Source organism: Orcinus orca, chromosome 3 (assembly GCF_937001465.1).
Source record: "Orcinus orca chromosome 3, mOrcOrc1.1, whole genome shotgun sequence".
NCBI classification, from domain to species: domain Eukaryota; kingdom Metazoa; phylum Chordata; class Mammalia; order Artiodactyla; family Delphinidae; genus Orcinus; species Orcinus orca.
The window spans coordinates 30,266,392-30,287,866 of NC_064561.1; the positions used below are offsets into that span (position 1 = coordinate 30,266,392).

At 44.3% G+C, this 21,475-nt stretch overlaps 1 protein-coding gene across 1 annotated transcript in view; it reads left to right on the plus strand.

The window, feature by feature from the left end:
- The first annotated feature begins 288 nt into the window (after positions 1–288).
- PANK3 (pantothenate kinase 3) overlaps positions 289–21,475 on the plus strand; it is a 59,793-nt gene continuing 38,606 nt past the window's right edge. Inside the window, exon 1 of the mRNA XM_049707225.1 lies at positions 289–292. The gene's annotated coding sequence lies outside the window, so the exon portion shown is untranslated. The remainder of the gene's footprint in view (positions 293–21,475) is intronic.

Consider the following 21,475-nt stretch of genomic DNA (forward strand, 5'->3'; position numbering starts at 1 on the left):
GGGCTTCTCATTGCAGTGGCTTCTCTTGTTGCAGAGCTCGGGTTCTAGGCGCGTGGGCTTCAGTAGTTGTGGCACACGGGTTTCAGTAGTTGTGCCTCGTGGGCTCTAGAGCGCAGGCTCAATAGTTGTGGCACATGGGCTTAGCTGCTCCGTGGCATGTGGGATCTTCCTGGACCAGGGCTCGAACCCGTGTCCCCTGCATTGGCAGGCGGATTCTTAACCCCTGTGCCACCAGGGAGGCCCGTAGTTTCAGTTCTTAATGAACCAAACTAAATACAGTGGAAGAAACCCTGTTTACTTTCCTTCCCCCTCCCCATTTTCCCCCACTGCAAACTTAACTACACCGATACCTCTCCCCCCCTCCTGCAACACTGGGAAAACATCTAAGGCCCGCCTGGGCTCTGGACCCCATCCTTCTGCTTCTCAGGGGAAGTCCCATTTACCATTTATTCCCTCCCTCCTCAAGTAGCTTCAATCTCTCTCTCTCTCTTTCTCTCTTCTGGACCTTCCTGGTCACCTAAGATTCATTTCTAGCATGGTAGAAAGTTAGGCTTATAGAAGAAGATTAGAAAGAGGAAATGGATGAAGGAGAAGAGAAAAGGAAGGAAGGGGAGAAGAAGATGGGAGAGACGGAACTGCCTATTTGCCCGCGAGCAACAAACGCACTTGCAAGTCTTCCGACTTGACGCTTCCACCCACTATTGCCTTATTGCTCTCCTCTTCTCCACGGCCGAACATTTTGGGGGAAAGGTCTGTGTGTGTCTCTACTCCTCCACCTCCTGCTTATTTCTCAACCAGCTGCAACGTGGCCTCTGTCCCTTCCTCTCCACTAAAACTGATTTAAATTCACCAGGGAGCATCAGGGCGCAAAATCCAGGACTGGAAAAACGGTTTCTCCCGAGCACGTGGTCTGAGGGCGACACTTCCTCCCGCGCGCCCTGAGGCTCTCCTTTCCCCTGTCCTCTGTGGCCCTACCTCTTCCTGACGTGTACCCTCCCTCTCCCTCTCCTTTGCTTTTTTTCCCCATTAACCCTTAAATGCCAGGGCTACTTCCTAAGGCTCCTGCATTCCTTGCGCTCTTCACTCCCACGGGGAGATGACATTCAAATCCACAATTCCAACCACCAGTATCAGCTCCCCACTGATGACTACCCAAACCACGTTGTAACAACAACAGTAATAAATATTTACTAACAGATAACAAGCAGCAGGTACCATCATCAGTCGTAGCTCATGGATAAGCAAACTTAAGTAACGAGGCTGAGGTCACACGGTTATTAAGAGGCAGCTTTTCAGGTCCACTCATGACCACTTCTGGTTTCCAGCAAGATGAGAAACTGACAAGGGCTGCTAGCTCCCTCTCTCCAAATCAACCCTGAAGAACACATGAAGGTGAAAGGGGGGTTGATGAATCTGACAGCAGCCTAGGGAATAAGATGACAGTCAAGTGCCAACCAGGTGACAGATTCCGAAGGGGATCCTAGAGCCACTCCTTTCATGTGTTTCCAAGGGGCTGGGGGTGGAATTGCCTGCCAGTCAGTGCTTTGGGGCAGAACAGCAGCAGTAGGGCACTGGCTCGGCTGGGGAACAGAGAACAGCAGGTGCACACAGATGGCCTGGCTCTGGGCACTCCTCCTTGCCCCACAGCCTGAGGCCCCCAGGCCTCCGGGGCCTAAGGATTGATCATTTAACCCCCGTGACACCACCCCGTTACCCCAACATCAACCAATCAGAGAATTGTGCACGAGCTGATCACATACCCCGCGACCCCCTTCCCCCACCTGGTTTTTAAAAATGCTTTGCTGAAACCCTTCGGGGAGTTCAGGGTTTTTTTGGGCGTGAGCCACCGTCTCCTCGACTGGGCCCGCAATAAAACTTTCTCTGCTCCGAACTCCAACGTTTCTGTACTGTTTGGCCTCACTGTGCGTCAGGCGCGCAAACTTGCATCTGATGACAGTTCGTTCCAGGTTGTCATTCCACAGCACTCACCCTGAAGTGGACACCTCCACACACACTCACACTCTCAGCACTTGGCAGAACACAAGCCATGGCCAGGCCTTCCAGCCCTCCCTCTGGACGAGGTGATGAGCCCCCCAGGAAGTTAGTGCATGTGAGCTCTCACGGTAAAATAACTGATGGGAAGCACCATAAAAGAAAGTCAAAAGGGCATTCAGTGAATATCAGATAAAGCACAATAAACAATATCAAATACGCACAACAAGTATCTTCAAACACATAGAAGAGGATCAGAGTTCATAAAACAATTCAAGAACAAACACGTCTATTGAAAAACCATAGGAACAATAAGCAACACTGGGTTGAAAAATAGTTTGAAAAAATATAATGGTGAAAAAAATGAACTTCGATAGATTGATTGAAGAGCGGAATGAATAAAGCTGAAGAATGAATTAGCAAGACTGGAAATTCTAGTCTAGACAATCACCCACAGGATAACTGGGAAGAGACTAAAGAAGTATAAAATGAAAAAATAATTTTTTTAATAAAAAAGAAGTAAGGGATATGCAGGAAAGAAGTAGAATTGTCAGCAAATCCCAGAAGAGGAAAAAAATAAACATGGGTAAGAAAATATCTGAAGAAACAATAACCAGTTTTTTTTTTCCTAAGATTAGAAAGAAATGAAAGACTTTAAAAGATCTTAACAGAGTAACAGATAGGTATGAATAAACCCACTTATAGTGACATTACAATGATAGTTCAGAACATCAAAAGCAAAGAGAAAATGTAAATGCTTCCAAAGAGGAAGAACAGATCACCTCTTAAAATCAGACAATGGAACTTTGAAAAACATTTATTCAAGTAATATATATATTAATAAAATGATACATAAAATTATAATTATTAAAATTATATATATGTATATAGTATAGCACACCAATTAAAACACACGGCTTGATTTTCACAGTGTGAACATATCTGTGTAACTAACCCCCGTATCAAAAAAGATAATGTTACCCACCACCCAACAAGTCTTCTTGGCCCTTACCAGTCACCATTTGCCCCCTAAAGACACCCCTATCCTTACGGCTAACTATCCTTAGTTTTTGCTTTTTTTGAATTTTATATAAATAGACACACACTGTATATACTCATTTGTAACTGGCTTCTTTTGTTCGACATTATGTTTGTAGGATTCACCATGTGGTTGTACCCATGTAGCAACTGTTCATTTATTCTCACTGATGCAAAGCAGAGTTTCTCAATCTCAGCACTATTGACCTGTGTGGGCCAGGTAATTCTTTGATATGGGGAGGCTGTCTTATGCACTGCAGGATGTTTAGCAACATCCCCGGTCTCTACCCCCTAGATACCAGTAGCAATCCTCTCTTCCTGCCCCAACAAGTTGTGATAACCAAAAAATACTTCCAGACATTGCCAAATATCTCCAGGGAGGTAACATCGTCTTCTCTTAGCACTGCTGTATAGTGCTGTATAGCACTACTCTGTATGAGCATATCAAAGTTTATTTATCTCTTCTACTGTTGAAGGACATTTAGGTTGTTTCCAATTTGGGGCCTCAAAGAATAATAATACTACGAAGGGAAACAACATTTTCAACAGTTTTAAAGGAAAAGAACATCAAACCCAGAATTTTCATCTATATAAAAAGTCTCAGTTTTATCACTCAAAGATCGCCTTTGAAAATATTTTATAGGTAATATTCCAGCAAGACGAGAAACAAATCCATAGGAAAGCTGTACACCATATGTGAAATAAAGGTGAGTAAACAGCACAGCAAAGATACCATCATCTAAAACAGGACAAACAACTTCCACTTCTGGGTAGGATGTAGGTTGAAACAGGCCAACACTGTCACTAACAGCAACTAAGACCAGACAAATTACAAAAAATCACATTCTAAAGGTGTCAAAGGCCTGTGGCACTAATGAGGAAAGGATGGGCTAAAAATCTCAGGGAGGGCAGACTAGTTTAGAAGAGACCTGTCAGATAGGCAGCTGGTATATTCCCCTGGGAGCATTTGCCAAATCTGGCCATGGGTTGAGGACTAGGGACTTGGCCCAGGCAAATAGCCACTGTGAGGGGAAAGGGCAACCATCAAAGCATTCTGCTATTGCTTAGGGCTGGAATGACAAAATCAGAACAAGGAGCCTCAGACACATCTGTTTTTCCTGAGTACGCATTTGCTGACTCCAAAGGCTAGGGGTGCAGCAGGAGGATAAATGAGCTAGGCTAAAAGCTTTTGAAAGTCAAATAAAATCTGAGGCATATGCTAGGTCATAAAACAAGTCTGAATAAAGGTAACAGGATTGAAATCATACAAAGTGTGTTTTTCAACCACAATGGAATTAAATTAGAAATCAGTAACAAAGAAATCTGAAAACTCCTCAAAAAAAAAAAGGAATTCCCTGGCAGTCCAGTGGTTAGGAATGCCGGAGACCCAGGTTCGATCCCTGGTCAGGGAACAAAAAGATCCCTCAAGCCGTGCAGTGCAGTCAAAAAAAAGAAAGAAAATTCCTCAAATATCTCGAAATTAAACAACATATCTCCAAATAACCCATGGGTCAAAGAAGAAATCACAAGAGAATTAGAAAACATCTTGAACTGACATAACAGATCAAAATTCCTGGGATGTAGCTAAAATGCTTAGTCAGAAATGCACACCTTTAAATACCTATATCAGAAAAGAAGAAAGACCTCAACTTTCTACTTAACTTTCTAGACTAACTTTCTATCTTAATATACTAGAAAGAGATGAAAAACACAATAGAAAAATGTATCAAAGATCTCTTTGCAAAAGAGGATAACCAAATGTCTGAGAAAGATATGAAAGGCCCTCAGCTGTTCTAGTCATTAGAATATGCAAATGAAATCCACCATGTGATACAAACCCATCAGAACCAGAATGGCTAAAATAAAAAGGATGGAAAAATAACATGTATGGGTGATAAAGTGGAGCAATTAGAACTCTCTTACATTGGGGATGGGGTGTAAACTAGCATGCCTACTCTGGAGATCTGTTTAGCCTTATTGACCAAAGCTGACATACTAAACAGGAATGCTTACCTATGCTCACCAAAAGCCATGCACTAGAATGGTTACGACAGCTCGCTTCAAAATCGCAAACAAAACAAGAAACCGTAAATTTACCCAAATGCTCATCAAAACTAAAATCAATAAATAAAATGCAGTATGCCATATCATACTATACATACTATACAAGTATGTATACATACTATACAAGATACTACATGACAATGACCAAAACTACAGTGACATACAACCACACAAATGAATCTACAAAAAGGCTGAGCATAAGAAGATAGATACAACAGAAACAAAAACACATACTGCATGACTCTGCATATAAAGTACAAAAACTGTCAAGATGTATATATTCTTTTTTTTTTTCTTTTTTTTGCGGTATGCAGGCCTCTCACTGTTGTGGCCTCTCCTGTTGCGGAGCACAGGCTCCGGACGCACAGGCTCAGCAGCCATGGCTCACGGACCCAGCCACTCTGCGGCATGTGGGATCTTCCCGGACCGGGGCACGAACCCGTGTCCCCTGCATTGGCAGGCGGACTCTCAACCACTGCGCCACCAGGGAAGCCCCATATACATTCTTTTAGCAGTCAGAACTGTGGTTTCCCTTAGTGAGGGTATAGGTAGTGACTGGAAATAGGAATAAGGGAAGTTTCTTGAGTGTTAGTTATGTTCTGGTTTTTATTGTGCTAGTTACACTAGTGTATGTATTTTCTGAAAATCCATTAAGCTATACCCTTATTATATGTTTGTGTTTCTATATGCATATAATACTTCAATTAAAGTTTTCAAAAAATCATGTAGCAAGTGACTGAGACAGGATTCACACACAGCTAGTCAGACTGAAGAGACTGAATCCTAAATCTTAAATTTAGAATCAGGGTTACATCATTCTCTGCAATAGTTGAGGGGGAAAAAATTAAGTATTCAGAGAAACAGAACAATAAGATGTGTATATATATATATATATATATATATAGGGGGAGAGAGAGAGAGAGAGAGAGAGTGTTTTTTGTTTTTTTAGAAATTGGCTCATGCAATTCTGGGCGCTGGCAAGTTGGAACTCTGCAGGGCAGGCCCGCAGGCTGCAGACTCAGGAAGGAGCTGAGTTGCAGCTGAAGTCTGAAGGCCTCTTGAGGCAGAATTCCCTCTTCTTCAAGGGACCACTGTCTTTTTTCTCTGAAGGCCTTCAACCGACTGGATGAGGTCCACCCACATTACGTGGTGTAATCTGCTTTACTCAAAGCCGACTGATTTAAATGTTAGTCTCATGTTTTTGAAAAAGCCTTCACAGGGGCTTCCTTGGTGGCGCAGTGGTTAAGAATCCGCCTGCCAATGCAGGGGACACAGGTTCGAACCCTGGTCTGGGAAGATCCCACATGTCGTGGAGCAGCTAAGCCCACGTGTCACAACTACTGAGCCCGCGCGCCTAGAGCCCGGGCGCCAAAAGAAGCCACCGCAATGAGAAGCCCGTGCACCACGATGAAGAGTAGCCCCTGCTCGCTGCAACTAGAGAACGCCCACAAGCAGCAATGAAGACCCAACACAGCCCAAAAAAAAAAAAATGTTAAAAAAAGAAAATACCAGTCTTCCCTGGTGGCACAGTGGTTGAGAGTCCACCTGCTGATGCAGGGGACACGGGTTCATGCCCCAGTCCAGGAAGATCCCACATGCCGTGGAGCGGCTGGGCCCGTGAGCCATGGCTGCTGAGCCTGCGCATCCGGAGCCTGTGCTCCGCAACGGGAGAGGCCACAACAGTGAGAGGCCCGCGTACCGCAAAAAAAAAAAAAAAAAAAAAAAAAAGGAAGAAAATACCAAGTGTTGACAAGGCTATGAGAAAACACCAACCAACCCTCTTGCACTGCTGATGGGAGAGAAAGCCAGCACGGCTAAACTGGAGAGCAATCTGGCAGAACTTCCATCCTTCATCAGTTCTAAGATACACATTTTGTGTGTGCCATGAACTGAGGGGTGATGTCCTGCAGATAAGCCTATGTCCATGCATCCAATTCCCACTGGAGCTTAAATTCATCACGATCTTACTGAAGTCATCGTCTTGCCCTACCCCCTACTCTGTTTCTTCTAGTGAACTCCCTACCAGGTTTACGGTATCACCATCTATTCAGTCACCTAAGAAGGTAACTTGAAAGTCAACTTGTACTCTTCCCACACTCCCTCCCTGTCACGCCTCAGTGGGTTACCAGAGACAACACTATTAACATTTTTTTCTAAGTGACTTTAACTTTTTTTTCCTCAACCTTGAGATCTTACTATTATAGATATAATTTTGTGTCTAGGTTATTAACCAGAGGAAACAAGCATTTCTCCAATCATTAAAAATAAATCTTATAAGCAATATGAAAGATTGCTTCAAAATTCCTCCCTTTAGAGGAGAATTTAATTTTAGCTGCTAGGTAAACACCTTTTTATACCAGTGTAAGGGATTCAGGGGACAAGAGAATGATATAGATGAGATGAGATTGGCCATGTGTTGATAATTCCTGAAGCTAAAGGATGGATTCATGGGAATTTATTAACACTACTCCTCCTACCTTTGTATTTGTTTGAAATTTTCCATAATAAAAAAGTTAAAGAAAAAAAGTGTAAGGGATTCAATATTTCTCAGAGAAGGCCTCTCAGGGCATTTCCTCGGAGTGCTGACCCTTGGGAAGGTCATGTGATGTAAGGGGTTCTGCTTACCATCTGGGGCCCTGTACTCAGACTTCGATACTAATACCAGTGTGCCTCTTACCAGTCACGACTTAGGAAGTTTCCTTTCTGAAATTCAACTTTCTTTCCCTCCCTCATAGGGTTATTAAGAGGGTTAAAAAGAGCCAGAGCCCTACAAAACAAGAAGCAATCCCATTTATACAAAACACTAGAAAATGCAAACTACTCTAAAGTGACAGCCATCAGTGGTTGCCTGGAGAGGGTAGAGGCAGGGAGGGGTAAGATAACGGGATTACCAAGGGGCATAAAGAAACTTTGGGGGGCTGATAGACATGCTGTCTATCTTATGGTGATGGTTTCAGGTGCAAATACTTACATTAAAATTTTTCTAATTGTACACTAAAAAAAAAGGATTAAAAGAAATATGTGTCAAGCACTTAGCACCACACCTAGGGAAGAGTAAGCACTCCATGAATACTAGCCTCCATCATCATCCTCCCTTTCATCATCAAGGTAATTAAGCATTAAGAGAAGCAGACACTCCTAAAGACTGGTTATATCTCCTGATGTTAAAATGGCATCTCAGAGCTTGTGGTCTTGGCTTATTTGATCCTGCATATTTCTGTTCCAATTAATCCTTAACTGCTTCTTGAAATGCAGGAGCATTTTGCCTTCAAAAGTGAGCATTTAATTAATGCTCTCACACATTCTGCGTCCTACCTTCTTATCCTTGAGAAACTTAAAAAATCTAGGACTTCCCTGGTGGCGCAGTGGTTAAGAATCCGCCTGCCAATGCAGGGGACACGGGTTCCATCCCAGGTCCGGGAAGATCCCACATGCCACAGAGCAACTAAGCCCGAGGGCCACAACTACTGAGCCTGCACTCTAGAGCCCGCAAGCCACAACTACTGAGCCCGCGTGCCACAACTACTGAAGCCCGCACACCTAGAGCCCGTGCTCTGCAACAAGAGAAGCCACCCAATGGGAAGCCCACGCACCGCAGCGAAGAGTAGCCCCACTCACCACAACTAGAGAGAGCCCATGCGCAGCAGCGAAGACCCAACACAGCCAAAAATAAATAAATAAATAAATAAAAATATAAATAAAAATCTAATCGCCAACTGTGGCCTCAAGTCACATGTGAGAAAATAACAGTGTGGGCTAAATACTATGTTGTAAAATGAGAAGAAGAAAGAGAACTGTATTAGCTGAGTACCAACTGTGAGCCATAATCTGGGCTACATGCTTTTTTCACTGAAATTCTGCATTGTAGGCACATTTCTCCTTCCTGGCAGATGAGGAAACCTTGGCTCAGGAAGGGGAAGTGAGTTGCCCACAGTCACACAGCCAGGAAGTGACAGAGTCAGAAATGGAAGTGAATTCTCTCAGAGTTCAAAGCCCTGGCTTCTTCTACTCTATCATGCTGCCCCCAGAACACCCACTGCCCAGAAAAATTCAGATAATGCTCCACTGTCAATAATAGTATTTACTAAGCCGTCACTAGATGCCCGGTGCTAAATCTGTTCCCTGTATTATCTCATTTAATCCTCATATCAACCCTATGATGTGGATACAGGTGCCATCCCCATTTAACAGAAGAGGAAACTGAGGCTCAGAGAAGTCAAGCCCCAAGCTCAAGGTCACGCTGCTGTGAAGTGTCATGGTTGTGAAACAGGAGGTAAGGGGGCAGGGCACAACTTTAAAAGAATGACACAGCCATAGGACATGACAAAAACTGGTGAAAACTAACTAGATCCAAGATGGAGGAAGATTTGACTTCCAGGGGACCTTGAGCCTCATTATATGCTTATTGTAACATATTAGCATAAGCTAAGTGACACAACCACCAGTGCCATGACAGTTTTGAGGCTGATCATCAGAGATCAAAAAGTGGGCGGTGGCCCAATTCCTGGAAATCTCTGTCCTTTCCCAAAAATAACTGGAATAACCTTCCCCCTCATTAGCCTAAGAAATGACCCAGCCCATAAAAACCAACCATGCCATATTTCGGTGCCTCTCGCCTTCTGAGATGGCCCACACTCCATCTGTGGAGTGTGTTTCTCTCTAAATAAATCCACTTCTTACCTATCACTTTGTCCCTCACTGAATTCTTTCTGTGATGAGACATTAAGAACCCGAGCTTCATTAAGTCCCGAGACCAGGTGTGTGATCTCAGTTAAAAGACCATGGGTTCAAGTCCCACTCTGGGTTTTGGCTCGGTTTGAGTCCCAGTGCATGGGTTCAAGTCCCGATCTGAGTTACATGGTTTCAGTTGGGATCCTAACCCAGGTCTGCCCTATTCCAAAGAGCAGGCACTCAACCTCACCCTCCTCCTTCCTGTCATCCCTGCCTCTCGCATCCACTGGAAACATCTGGTTGAAAAAAAGAAAATCTGGGGCTTCCCTGGCGGCGCAGTGGTTGAGAGTCCGCCTGCCGATGCGGGGGACACGGGTGCGTGCCCCGGTCTGGGAAGATCCCACATGCCGCGGAGCGGCTGGGCCCGTGAGCCATGGCCGCTGAGCCTGCGCGTCTGGAGCCTGTGCTCCGCAACGGGAGAGGCCGCGACAGTGAGAGGCCCGCGTACCGCAAAAAAAAAAGAGAAAAAAGAAGATCTGTTCCTATATCCCAAGTTCTTCAGGTTCCATATCGATTCTTTCACTCAGTCCATAATTAGTGAACCTGTAGTGAACATTCCAGTAATCAAGGGAGACAAAGACGAAGGCCTGTGCAACACAATCCCTGGGGTGTCCATCATTATCCAACTACAGGATCCCAGAAGGCAAACCTGGCTGCACAGCCGCATTTTCTAGGCCTCCTCATTGTCCCCATGCCAATGACACACATTACAATGAATTAAAATGTCTTCAAGCCTGAAATCATTTTCCAGAGAAACTGGGCCAAAGGCCAGACCTCTTCTTTGAGCTTCTCTCCCCTAAGCTTAGGATCTGCTTTCCCTCTGAGACACGTTTCTGAGAAGGAAGGCGGAATAACACAGTCTGTGCTCCCTGCTAGGAGAGGAGGGCTATGACTGACTGGTACGGGGATTTAACAGGCATGTTGCCTTGCCTCAAGGTGGGGAGAGCTCTGTGATCCCATGTGTGCTGCAGAGCACCCCAGGGAGATCCGGCTGAAGTAGATGCCCACTGGGACCACATTCTTGCTGGGCTTTTCACCAGCCTTGTCTGGCTTCCTCATTCCCTTTCATTTTCGCTCCCTCAAAAAACTGCTTGAATGGACTTCCCTGGTGGTGCAGTGGTTAAGAATCCGCCTGCCAATGCAGGGGACACGGGTTCCAGCCCTGGCCCGGGAAGATCCCACATGCCACAGAGCAACTAAGCCCGTGCGCCACAACTACTGAGCCTGCATGCCACAACTACTGAAGCCCGCGTGCCTAGAGCCTGTGCTCCACAACAAGGGAAGCCACTACAATGAGAAGCCCATGGACCGCAACAAACAGTAGCCCCTGCTCGCCGCAACTAGAGAAAGCCTGTGCGCGGCAACGAAGACCCAGCACAGCCAAAAACAAACAAATAAATTTACTAAAAGAAAAAAAATTGCTTGAACAATGAACATGCCATCTCAGCTTCTGCTTCTAGTGAAACCAATCCAAAACAGTTGGTACCAGAAGTGGTCCTAGGAAACAAACTGCATGCCGCTTTCATGCGATCACTGATTTTCACCTTCGGTGAACAGGATGAAGTAAAGTTGGAGGGGGTGAGATGAGACAGTGTCTCTAGCATCTGAGGTCTGGGGGACGTGGTCACCAAACAGACCTCTGAATCAGGTGGCTCTTGCTCAGCACTGTTGATTTGTTAAAGAGAGAAAATGACAGGCTCACTGATAACAATTTCAGGGGGCCTGCGTGGCAGCATTTAAAGAGACTCGCATCTCCTGCAGCTGGAAGGCACACAGAGCAGGTGCAGGAATGAATTGTAAGAGTGGCAGAACTTCAGAGAAGGCCAGTTCTCGGATAGGTGCATCCCTTTACACCAACGACAAAGCCCCAGAAGGGAGAAAGAGGATCCTGATTCTTGGGAGGGGCTATCTGAAGGGATAAACCCAGATACTCCTGAACCCTCTGGGCCTGCAGACGAGTCCTGTTCCCTTGCTGGAAGACAGAGCCCCACTGCCGCCTTACCTTGCTGGAAAATGAAGCAGGTGCTTTATAAAGCAACACGTGCCCTCCTAGGGATTTGCCCCACCTCCTTTCCTGGCCACCAGACTGATAACCAGGGAATAACCTTAGCATGGACCAACTGAGGAAAGGAGGGGAGGAAAGAAAGGGATTACATATCAGACCTGGCCAACATACACAAGCCCAAAATGGCCTGTGGAAGATTCCGAGGGTGATAGATGAAGGTGGGGGGGATGAGATATAAACTGGGGAAGTAGAGTTCGTTGATATGGAGGGATCCTCTCCAGTGATATAGGATTTAACACTCTGGCAAGGGCCCCAGAGGATGGTTCCAATATGCTGATGGGACAGTACTTGAAAGATTCGAAAAAGCAATGATCCAAACTGAACAATGTAGAGATGCCAGAACTGCCACTGCAAACTGGAGGGAAGGACAGAAAGGCTCAGAGGAGTGGGCATACTAGAACGTGCCTACTGTATATGACAGGAAAACCCACAAGCTGCCCGTGTTCCTTGGGAAGGCCTGGAGAACTCTCCATTTAGCACGGAGATAAGAAAAGTGTTGGTGGGGGAGCAATGGTATCACGAGCAGCTCAATAGTGGCTGTTACAGAACTGGGCTCCACAGAACTTGGAGAATAAAATTCCAGAGTAGCAAAGACCGATGGAAGCACTCAAGCCTAAGAAACAAGATGGTGCAATTACCATAAAGGGCAACAAGGTCAGAATAGCAGCCAGGGGACTTGACCTGCAGGGACCCAGGCAGATGGCTCATCAAACATAGAAATCATGGGGACAAATTAGGACAGCCAGCTAGGTTTTGCTTAATATACCCAATCAAAAGACATCAAAAATGGATGAGCAAAAGAATGAGGTCAGAGATATTCATGGGCATAGGACCGAGGCAGCAACACTGGGTCCAGTGCTCAGAAGAGCCCTGTGCTTGGGGTTTAATGCTCTGTGCTTGCCGTCTTGAAATTCTTTTTTTTTTCCTTTGGCCACACCGCGCAGCTTGCAGTATCTTAGTTCCCCAACAAGAGATAAAACCCACGCCCTCAGCAGTGAAAGCGCGGAGTCCTAACCACTGGACAACCAGGGAATTCCCACCAGCTTGAAATTCTTAATTGCACTTGCCAGCTTGAAATTCTTCATTTTTCTTTGAATCTGCTTTGTAAAGGAAGTCCTATGTACGTTAAGACAAGAGAGATACACAGGGACTTGGAGGCTTGGCTCAGAGGCAGTGCCATCTCCCACTGCCTCCTCACCTCCTTTACGCCCTGACACCCCACATTCTGCGCAGCCTCTCCCTCCCTGACCCCTCCAGTGACTGCTGCAGCCCTCCACTCCTGGCAGCGGCCTGAGAGCAGGCACAGGGAAAGGTAGGGACAGGCACACAGGCTTCCCGGGGCAGGGCTTGGTGGCAGCCGTCCCTGCCCTTGGCACACTCAGCTGGCACTGGGCAAGAACAAGCCTCTCACCTACTCCCGATGCAGGTACCTAGACATCCCAGCACAGAGGTTGGTGAACCCTCAGGATTTCCTTCCCCTGAGCGTTGGAGCAGGTGGCCTGTGAGAAGGGAAGATTCCCGGCACAACTTCCCCAGCCAGGACACGGCACGTCAGGTGCTCAGCGCATCCCTATGCCTCATGCACCCTTCCTCCAGCCTTCCTGAGTCTGGCTTGTGTTCGTCTCTTCTGACTAACTGGAGGCTCCTTCTGGGGATGAGCCATAAAAAAACAAATTGTGTCATTTTGGTGATTCCACATCCAAGTTAAACACTCTGATATTTGCATTTAAATTGGCATTGCACAAGATAAAGAGGAATGGTGAAATTTATTAAATTTAAACTTTACATTTTCCTTGACTTAGAACTACATTAAATACCAGATTAAAAAAAAAAACACGGCAGGTTAAGAGAGAGATTGTGGAAGAAAGGAAAAGGTTTTTGTTTGTTTGTTAAAGAACCAATTTTATTTATTATATTTAGTTTTTGGTTGCGTTGGGTCTTCGTTGCTGCACACAAGCTTTCTGTAGTTGTGGTGAGCGGGGGCTACTCTTCATCGTGGTGTGCGGGCTTCTCACTGCGGTGGCTTCTCTTGTTGCGGAGCACAGGCCCTAGGCACGTGGGCTTCAGTAGTTGTGGCACCCAGGCTCAGTAGTTGTGGCACACAGGCTTAGTTGCTCCGCGGCATGTGGGATCTTCCCGGACCAGGTATTGAACCCGTGTCCCCTGCCCTGGCAGACAGATTCTCAACCACTGTGCCACCAGGGAAGTCCCAGGAAAAGGTTTTATAAGTCAGTATCTTCAACAGCACTTTTCCCTTTTTGTTTTGAACGAAGGGCCCCCCATTTTCATTTTGCTCTGGATCCCACAAATTACATAGCTGGCCCTGCTCACTCTCCTTTTCCTGAGAGCACTGACTCCAGTATATCACTTGAACAATGCCCCTATTCCTGTCCCAGACTTGGCTTCTAGCACCCTGACATAAGACACATGCAACTTATCCAGGAAAGAAAAAACTAGAATTCTCCACCCTCCCAAAAAAAAACCACAGAAGCAGCAAGAGACAAGGCGTTCATTGTGTCCTGTGGCCAGAGCAGAATCCAGTCTCTGCAACTGTCACACCTTCTCCTCCTCGCATCTCACCCTGAGCTCCTCTCTGAAATGGCGTCAGCAGGGTGATTGCTGAGGTTCTCTGATAATAACAGCTACCGTTTACTGAGCACGATCCACGTGTCAGACAGGTGCTTCCCACGCCTTATGGTCAATCCACAGGTCAACCCCAAGCAGCAGGTAACAGGATCCCCATGTTACAGACAGGACATAGCCTCGTGCAGTGAAGCCCAAGGTCACTCATCCAGCAAGTGACAGACCCAGGGTTAGGCTCCAGGGCCTTCGCTTTTCATCACCAGGCTACCCAGCTTCTGCTGCCCCGGTGCTAGCACTGGAGCCAGAGGGGTGCAAAAGACATGGTCCTTACAAGGGCACACCTTTTTTTCTTTTTTTTCTCCTTAAAATTCTCTTTTATTGTTTTCTTCTGCTTACAAAACATAGGATTATTATTCAAATAAAGATAGAATACAAACACTGCAAGTTCCTATTTACACGTATTCCAGGCTGAATGATATTTCCAAACATTCTGCATTCAATCAGAAACTCCCAAAATAGAGATGGAACTCAAATTCAGTCCAAATCTGTTCCCCACCCCCCCAAACCCGCTTAACATTACTGGCAGGGTCAGTCCAGCCTCCTGGAATCACACAGCTCTAGTGACAAGGCTCTCACTTGTTTTTTTTTTTTTTTTTTTGCGGTACGCGGGCTCTCACTGTTGTGGCCTCTCCCGTTGCAGAGCACAGGCTCCGGACGCGCAGGCTCAGCGGCCACGGCTCATGGGCCCAGTCACTCCGCGGCATATGGGATCTTCCCGGACCGGGGCACGAACCCGTGTCCCCTGCATCGGCAGGCGGATTCTCAACCACTGCGCCACCAGGGAAGCCCCAAGGCTCTCAATTCTATACTAGGAATTTACAACTATATTTCTCCAGCAAATTGGAAATCATGTCCTCACCATCTGTTCCTCCATAACCACCTCTCTTTGGTCTAGTTCTGCCCTGAGAACACACCTAACCAGATGAGATAAGACAAGCAGCCCAGAGACAGCCCCTCCAGATGGGGACGAACACTGCTGGTCTCCCTAAGAGCTTCTGCTAGGGCATGGCTTCCAGACCCCCTCACATCCTGGGTGCCTCTTCCACTCACTCCAGCCCAACAAAGTCAGATCCATGACTCAGGACTCTCTTGATTCCAAGTGTCAAAAACCCAAGTCAACCTGATTTAAGGAAAAAAAAAAAAAAAAATGGAGACACTGGATTTATTGGCTCAAGTACCTGAAAATCCAAGCCTGACAGGGAGGAACTCAAATGACATTACGAGCATGGGGGTGTCCCGTCACATTGGCTCCACTCTGCAGTAAGCGCTCTCTAGAGGGTTGAGGCAGGAGCAGGCTTACATCCCCGGAGCTTACCATCCCTGGGGGAAAAGAAGGCTAATAAACGCATCAAAATTGAGACCTGCTGGCCCAGATTTGGATCATATTGTCATCCTTGAACCAACCATTGTGGTCAGAGGAATGAGACATGTTGATTGCCAGGCCTGCCTACACACCTACCTGGACCTGGAAGAGGGACTGAGACCAGAAGGTTAGTTTCTCAAAGGAAAAAAAGTCAAGTTATTTTTATAAGAAATGAGAATAGATGTTGGGCAGGCAAAACCCACACATGCCTTCCAAACACTCACAGCCAAAAGCATGGTACTATGCAGTCCCATGTGGTCTGACAAGCCCAATGACGGTGAGATTCTAAGTCTTTTTGTCCTATCCAAAGGAGGAAGATGGTTTCTGGGATTCCAATGAGAGATGGGTATGACTCGGGTTCAAGTTCAAACTTTTCCTTTTTATCTCTTCTTACTTCTTCCTTCCCCAACCCACTGACACTGACCGAGACTCCATCCTGTTGAAACCACAGGCAAAGAGAAAGGAGACACATGGTATGCCAAGGGACCTGATTCCGTTGACCTCCCAGAACCTTGGAGAACTGCTAGTCCCAAAGACCCTCCTTTCAGGGGAAAAGGAATTGGGGACTAATAGAATTATTTCAAGGTGCTCAGGGAAACTGATGGAGAAGGATCTGTTTCCAACCAATCAGTTTACACCACTCACTTTATATAATACAGATGCTTCTGTACAGGTTAGTAACCTTTAAAAAACATCAAGTTAGCGTTTAAATGCACTGTGAAAAAGATACTATAATAAAAACTAGCTACCATTTATTAAGTATCCTCTATTTGCAGGAATATTTTAAAACTCTAGGAAGTACATATTATCCCCATTTTACAGATAAGAAAACTGAGTCTCAGAACCTACCCAAGCTTCCAAGGGCAATAAGTGACAGAGCAAGGGTTTGAACCCAGGTCTGTCTGCCTCCAAAGTCCCCATTGTGTTTTCAATCACACACTCTAAAGGAAAGGAATCCCATGGCAATGCTTTTTATAACATTCTTGATAATGCCTCAGAATATCAATCTCATATATGCAAGTTTTTATATCCAAATTTGTTTACAGTGAAGTGCACCTGTGGGTTATTCTGATGGTTACTGGGAATAATCGGTATTGAATTCTTTCCAACACTGAGGTTACAGCCAAACACGACTTTGTTCATCCCCTTGAACATGCTCTGTGCTCCACTGAGCCTTCCACGTACAGTTTAACACGTGGTCAAGAGCATCAGCTATGGTGTCAGATTGCAAAACCCGGCTCCAACCAGCTGAATTGACCCTGAAAAAGTAGCTCATCCATTGAGGACCTCAGTTGTCCCTTCCATAAAATCAACGCAACAATAGGACCTATGTCATGGGATTTTTATGATGATCAAACAAAATCATCTAAGCAAAACTCTTAGCACCATACCTGGTACATAGTAAGTATTCCATAAATGTTCCTACCAGACTGTAAGCAACTTGAAGGCAGGAGTGTGTGTGTGCTTTTCTTGACCACTGCAACCCTAGAACCTAGTTCAAGACCTTGCACATTATAGACACTCAATAAACATTTGTTGAGTGAATACCTTATTAAAGCTAGCTCACTTAATCCTGAACAAATCTATGAAGTAGGGACAGACAAGAAACACAATTCTTTTAAATGTAAAATCATTTAGGTAGTGCTAAGTTCTAGGAAGAAAAACAAAGAGAAGGACAGAAAGTGACAGGGAAAAGGGGGGAAGATATGTCATAGAGAGCCAAGAGCTAAATCAAGGTAGGGACAAAGCCAATGGAGGAGTGTTATGGACTAAATGTTTGCATCCCCCCAAAATCCAGATTGAAGCCCTAACCCCTAGTGTGGCTGTATTTGGAAATAAGGCCACTAGGGAAGCAACGAAGGTGAAATGAGATCATAAGGATGGGGCTCTGATCCAATAGGATTAGTGTCCTTGTAAGAAGAAACACCAGAGAGCTTGCTCTCCCTGCCCCTCTGTACACACGCTTGGAGGAAAGCCCACGTGAGCACACAGTGAGATGGAGGCCACCTACAAGCCCAGAGAAGAGGCCTCAGAACGAAACCTACCTTGTCAGCAGCTTAACTTGGACTTCTCAGTCTCCAGACTTGTGAGACATAAGTTTCTGTTTAAGCTACCCAGACTGTGGTATTTTATGACGGCTCGAGCTAAAATAGAGCATGTTCTAGGAAAAGGGAACATCAAATGCAAAGGCCCTGAAGGAAAACAACAAGGTCCTACAGTATAGCACAGGGAACTATATTCAATATCCTGAGATAAACCATAATGGAAAAGAATATAAAAAAGAATATATAGGCACTTCCCTGGTGGTCCAGTGGCTAATACTCCATGCTGCCAATGTGAGCGGTGGGGGGTGGGGCTCGGGTTCAATCCCCAGTCAGGGAACTAGATCCCACATGCCTCAGTGAAGAGCCTGCATGCCACAACTAAAGATCCTGCATGCCGCAACTAAGACTGGGCGCAGCCAAATAAATAAATAAATATTTTTAAAAAGAATGTATATATGTGTATAACTGAGTTAGCCTGCTGTACAACAGAAATTAATACATTATAAATCCACTGTATTCAATAAAAAAAGAAATTTAAAAATAAACAAACAACAAAGACCTACTGTATAGCACAGAAACCTATACTCAATATTTTGTAATAACCTACATGGGAAAAGAATCATATATATATTCATATTTATTATATATATATGCTTTGCTGTATATGGCCTTTATTATGTTGAGGCAGGCTCCCTCTATGCCCACTTTCTGGAGAGTTTTTATCATAAATGGGTGGTAAATTTTGTCAAAAGCTTTTTCTGCATCTATTGAGATGATCATGTTTTTTTTTTCTTCAATTTGTTAATATGGTGTATCACATTGATTGATTTGCGTATATTGAAGAATCCTTGCATCCCTGAGATAAATCCCACTTGATCATGGTGTATGATCCTTTTAATGTATTGTTGGATTCTGTTTGCTGGTATTTGGTTGAGGATTTTTGTATCTATATTCATCAGTGATATCGGTCTGTAATTTTCTTTTTTTGTAGTATCTTTGTCTGGTTTTAGTATCAGGGTGATGGCGGCCTCATTGAATGAGTCTGGGAGTGTTCCTTCCTCTGCAGTTTTTTGGAAGAGTTTGAGAAGGATGAGTGTTAGCTCTGCTCTAAATGTTTAATAGAATTCACCTGTGGAGCCATCTGGGCCTGGACTTTTGTTTGTTGGAAGATTTTTTTTTTTTTTTTTTTTGTGGTATGCAGGCCTCTCACTGTTGTGGCCTCTTCCCGTTGCGGAGCACAGGCTCCAGACGCGCAGGCTCAGCGGCCATGGCTCACGGGCCCAGCCACTCCACAGCATGTGGGATCTTCCCAGACCAAGGCACGAACCCGTGTCCCCTGCATCGGCAGGTGGACTCTCAACCACTGCACCACCAGGGAAGCCCTGTTGGAAGATTTTTAAACACAGTTTCAATTTCATTAATTGTGATTGGTCTGTTCATATTTTCTATTTCTTCCTGGTTCAGTCTTGGAAGCTTATACCTTTCTAAGAATTTGTCCATTTCTTCCAGGTTGTCCATTTTATTGGCATAGAGTTGCTTGTAGTAGTCTCTTAGGATGCTTTGTATTTCTGCAGTGTCTGTTGTAACTTTTCCTTTTTCATTTCTAATTCTATTGATTTGAGTCCTCTCCCTCTTTTTCTTGATGAGTCTGGCTAATGGTTTATCAATTTTGTTGATCTTCTCAAAGAACCAGCTTTTAGTTTTATTGATCTTTGCTATTGTTTTCTTTGTTTCTATTTCATTTATTTCTGCTCTGATCTTTATGATTTCTTTCCTTCTACTAACTTTGGGTTTTGTTTGTTCTTCTTTCTCTAGTTCCTTTAGGTGTAAGGTTAGATTGTTTGAGATTTTTGTTTCTCGAGGTAGGCTTGTATTGCTATAAACTTCCCTCTTAGAACTCTTTTTGCTGCATCCCATAGGTTTTGGATCATCGTGTTTTCATTGTCATTTGTCTCTAGGTATTTTTTGATTTCCTCTTTGAGTTCTTCAGTGATCTCTTGGTTATTTAATAACGTATTGTTTAGCTTCCATTTGTTTGTGTTTTTTACGTTTTTTTCCCTGTAGTTGATTTCTAATCTCATAGCGTTGTGGTCAGAAAAGATGCCTAATATGAGTTAAATTTTCTTAAATTTACTGAGGCTTGATTTGTGACCCAAGATGTGATCTATCCTGGAGAATGTTCCATGTGCACTTGAGAAGAAAGTGTAATCTGCTGTTTTTGGATGGAATGTCCTATAAATATCAATTAAATCTATCTGTTCTATTCTGTCATTTAAAGCTTGTGTTTCCTTATTGATTTTTTCTTTGGATGGTCTGTCCATTGGTGTAAGTGAGGTGTTAAAGTCCCCCACTGTTATTGTGTTACTGTCAATTTCCTCTCTTATAGCTGTTAGCAGTTGCCTTATGTATTGAGGTGCTCCTATGTTGGGTGCATATATATTTATAATTGTTATATCTTCTTCTTGGATTGATCCCTTGATCATTATGTAGTGTCCTTCCTTCTCTCTTGTAACAGTCTTTATTTTAAAGTCTATTTTATCTATATGAGTATTGCTACTCCAGCTTTCTTTTGATTTCCATTTACATGGAATATCTTTTTCCATCCCCTCACTTTCAGTCTGTATGTGTCCCTAGGTCTGAAGTGGGTCTCTTGTAGACAGTATATATATGGGTCTTATTTTTGTATTCATTCAGCGAGCCTGTGTCTTTTGGTTGGAGCATTTAATCCATTCACATTTAAGGTAATTATTGATATGTATGTTTCTATTACCATTTTCTTAATTGTTATGGGTTTGTTTTTGTAGGTCCTTTTCTTCTCTTGTGTTTCCCATTTAGAGAAGTTCCTTTAGCATTTGTTGTAGAGCTGGTTTGGTGGTGCTGAATCCTCTTAGCTTTTGCTTGTCTGTAAAGCTTTTGATTTCTCCATCGAATCTGAATGAGATCCTTGCCAGGTAGAGTAATCTTGGTTGTAGGTTCTTCCCTTTCATCACTTTAAATATATCATGCCACTCCCTTCTGGCTTGTAGAGTTTCTGCTGAGAAATCAGCTGTTAACCTTATGGGAGTTCCCTTGTATGTTATTTGTCGTTTTTCCCTTGCTGCTTTCAATAATTTTTCTTTGTCTTTAATTTTTGCCAATTTGATTATTATGTGTCTAGGCATGTTTCTCCTCGGGTTTATCCTGCCTGGGACTCTCTGCGCTTCCTGGACTTGGGTGGCTCTTGCCTTTCCCATGTTAGGGAAGTTTTCGACTATAATCTCTTCAAATATTTTCTCTGGTCCTTTCTCTCTCTCTTCTCCTTTTGGGACCCCTATAATGCGAATGTTGTGGTGTTTAATATTGTCCCAGAGGTCTCTTAACCTGTCTTCATTTCTTTTCATTCTTTTTTCTTTATTCTGTTCCATGGCAGTGAATTCCACCATTCTGTCTTCCAGGTCACTTATCCGTTTCTCTGCCTCAGTTATTCTGCTATTGATTCCTTTTAGTGTATTTTTCATTTCAGTTATTGTATTGTTTATCTCTGTTTGTTCTTTA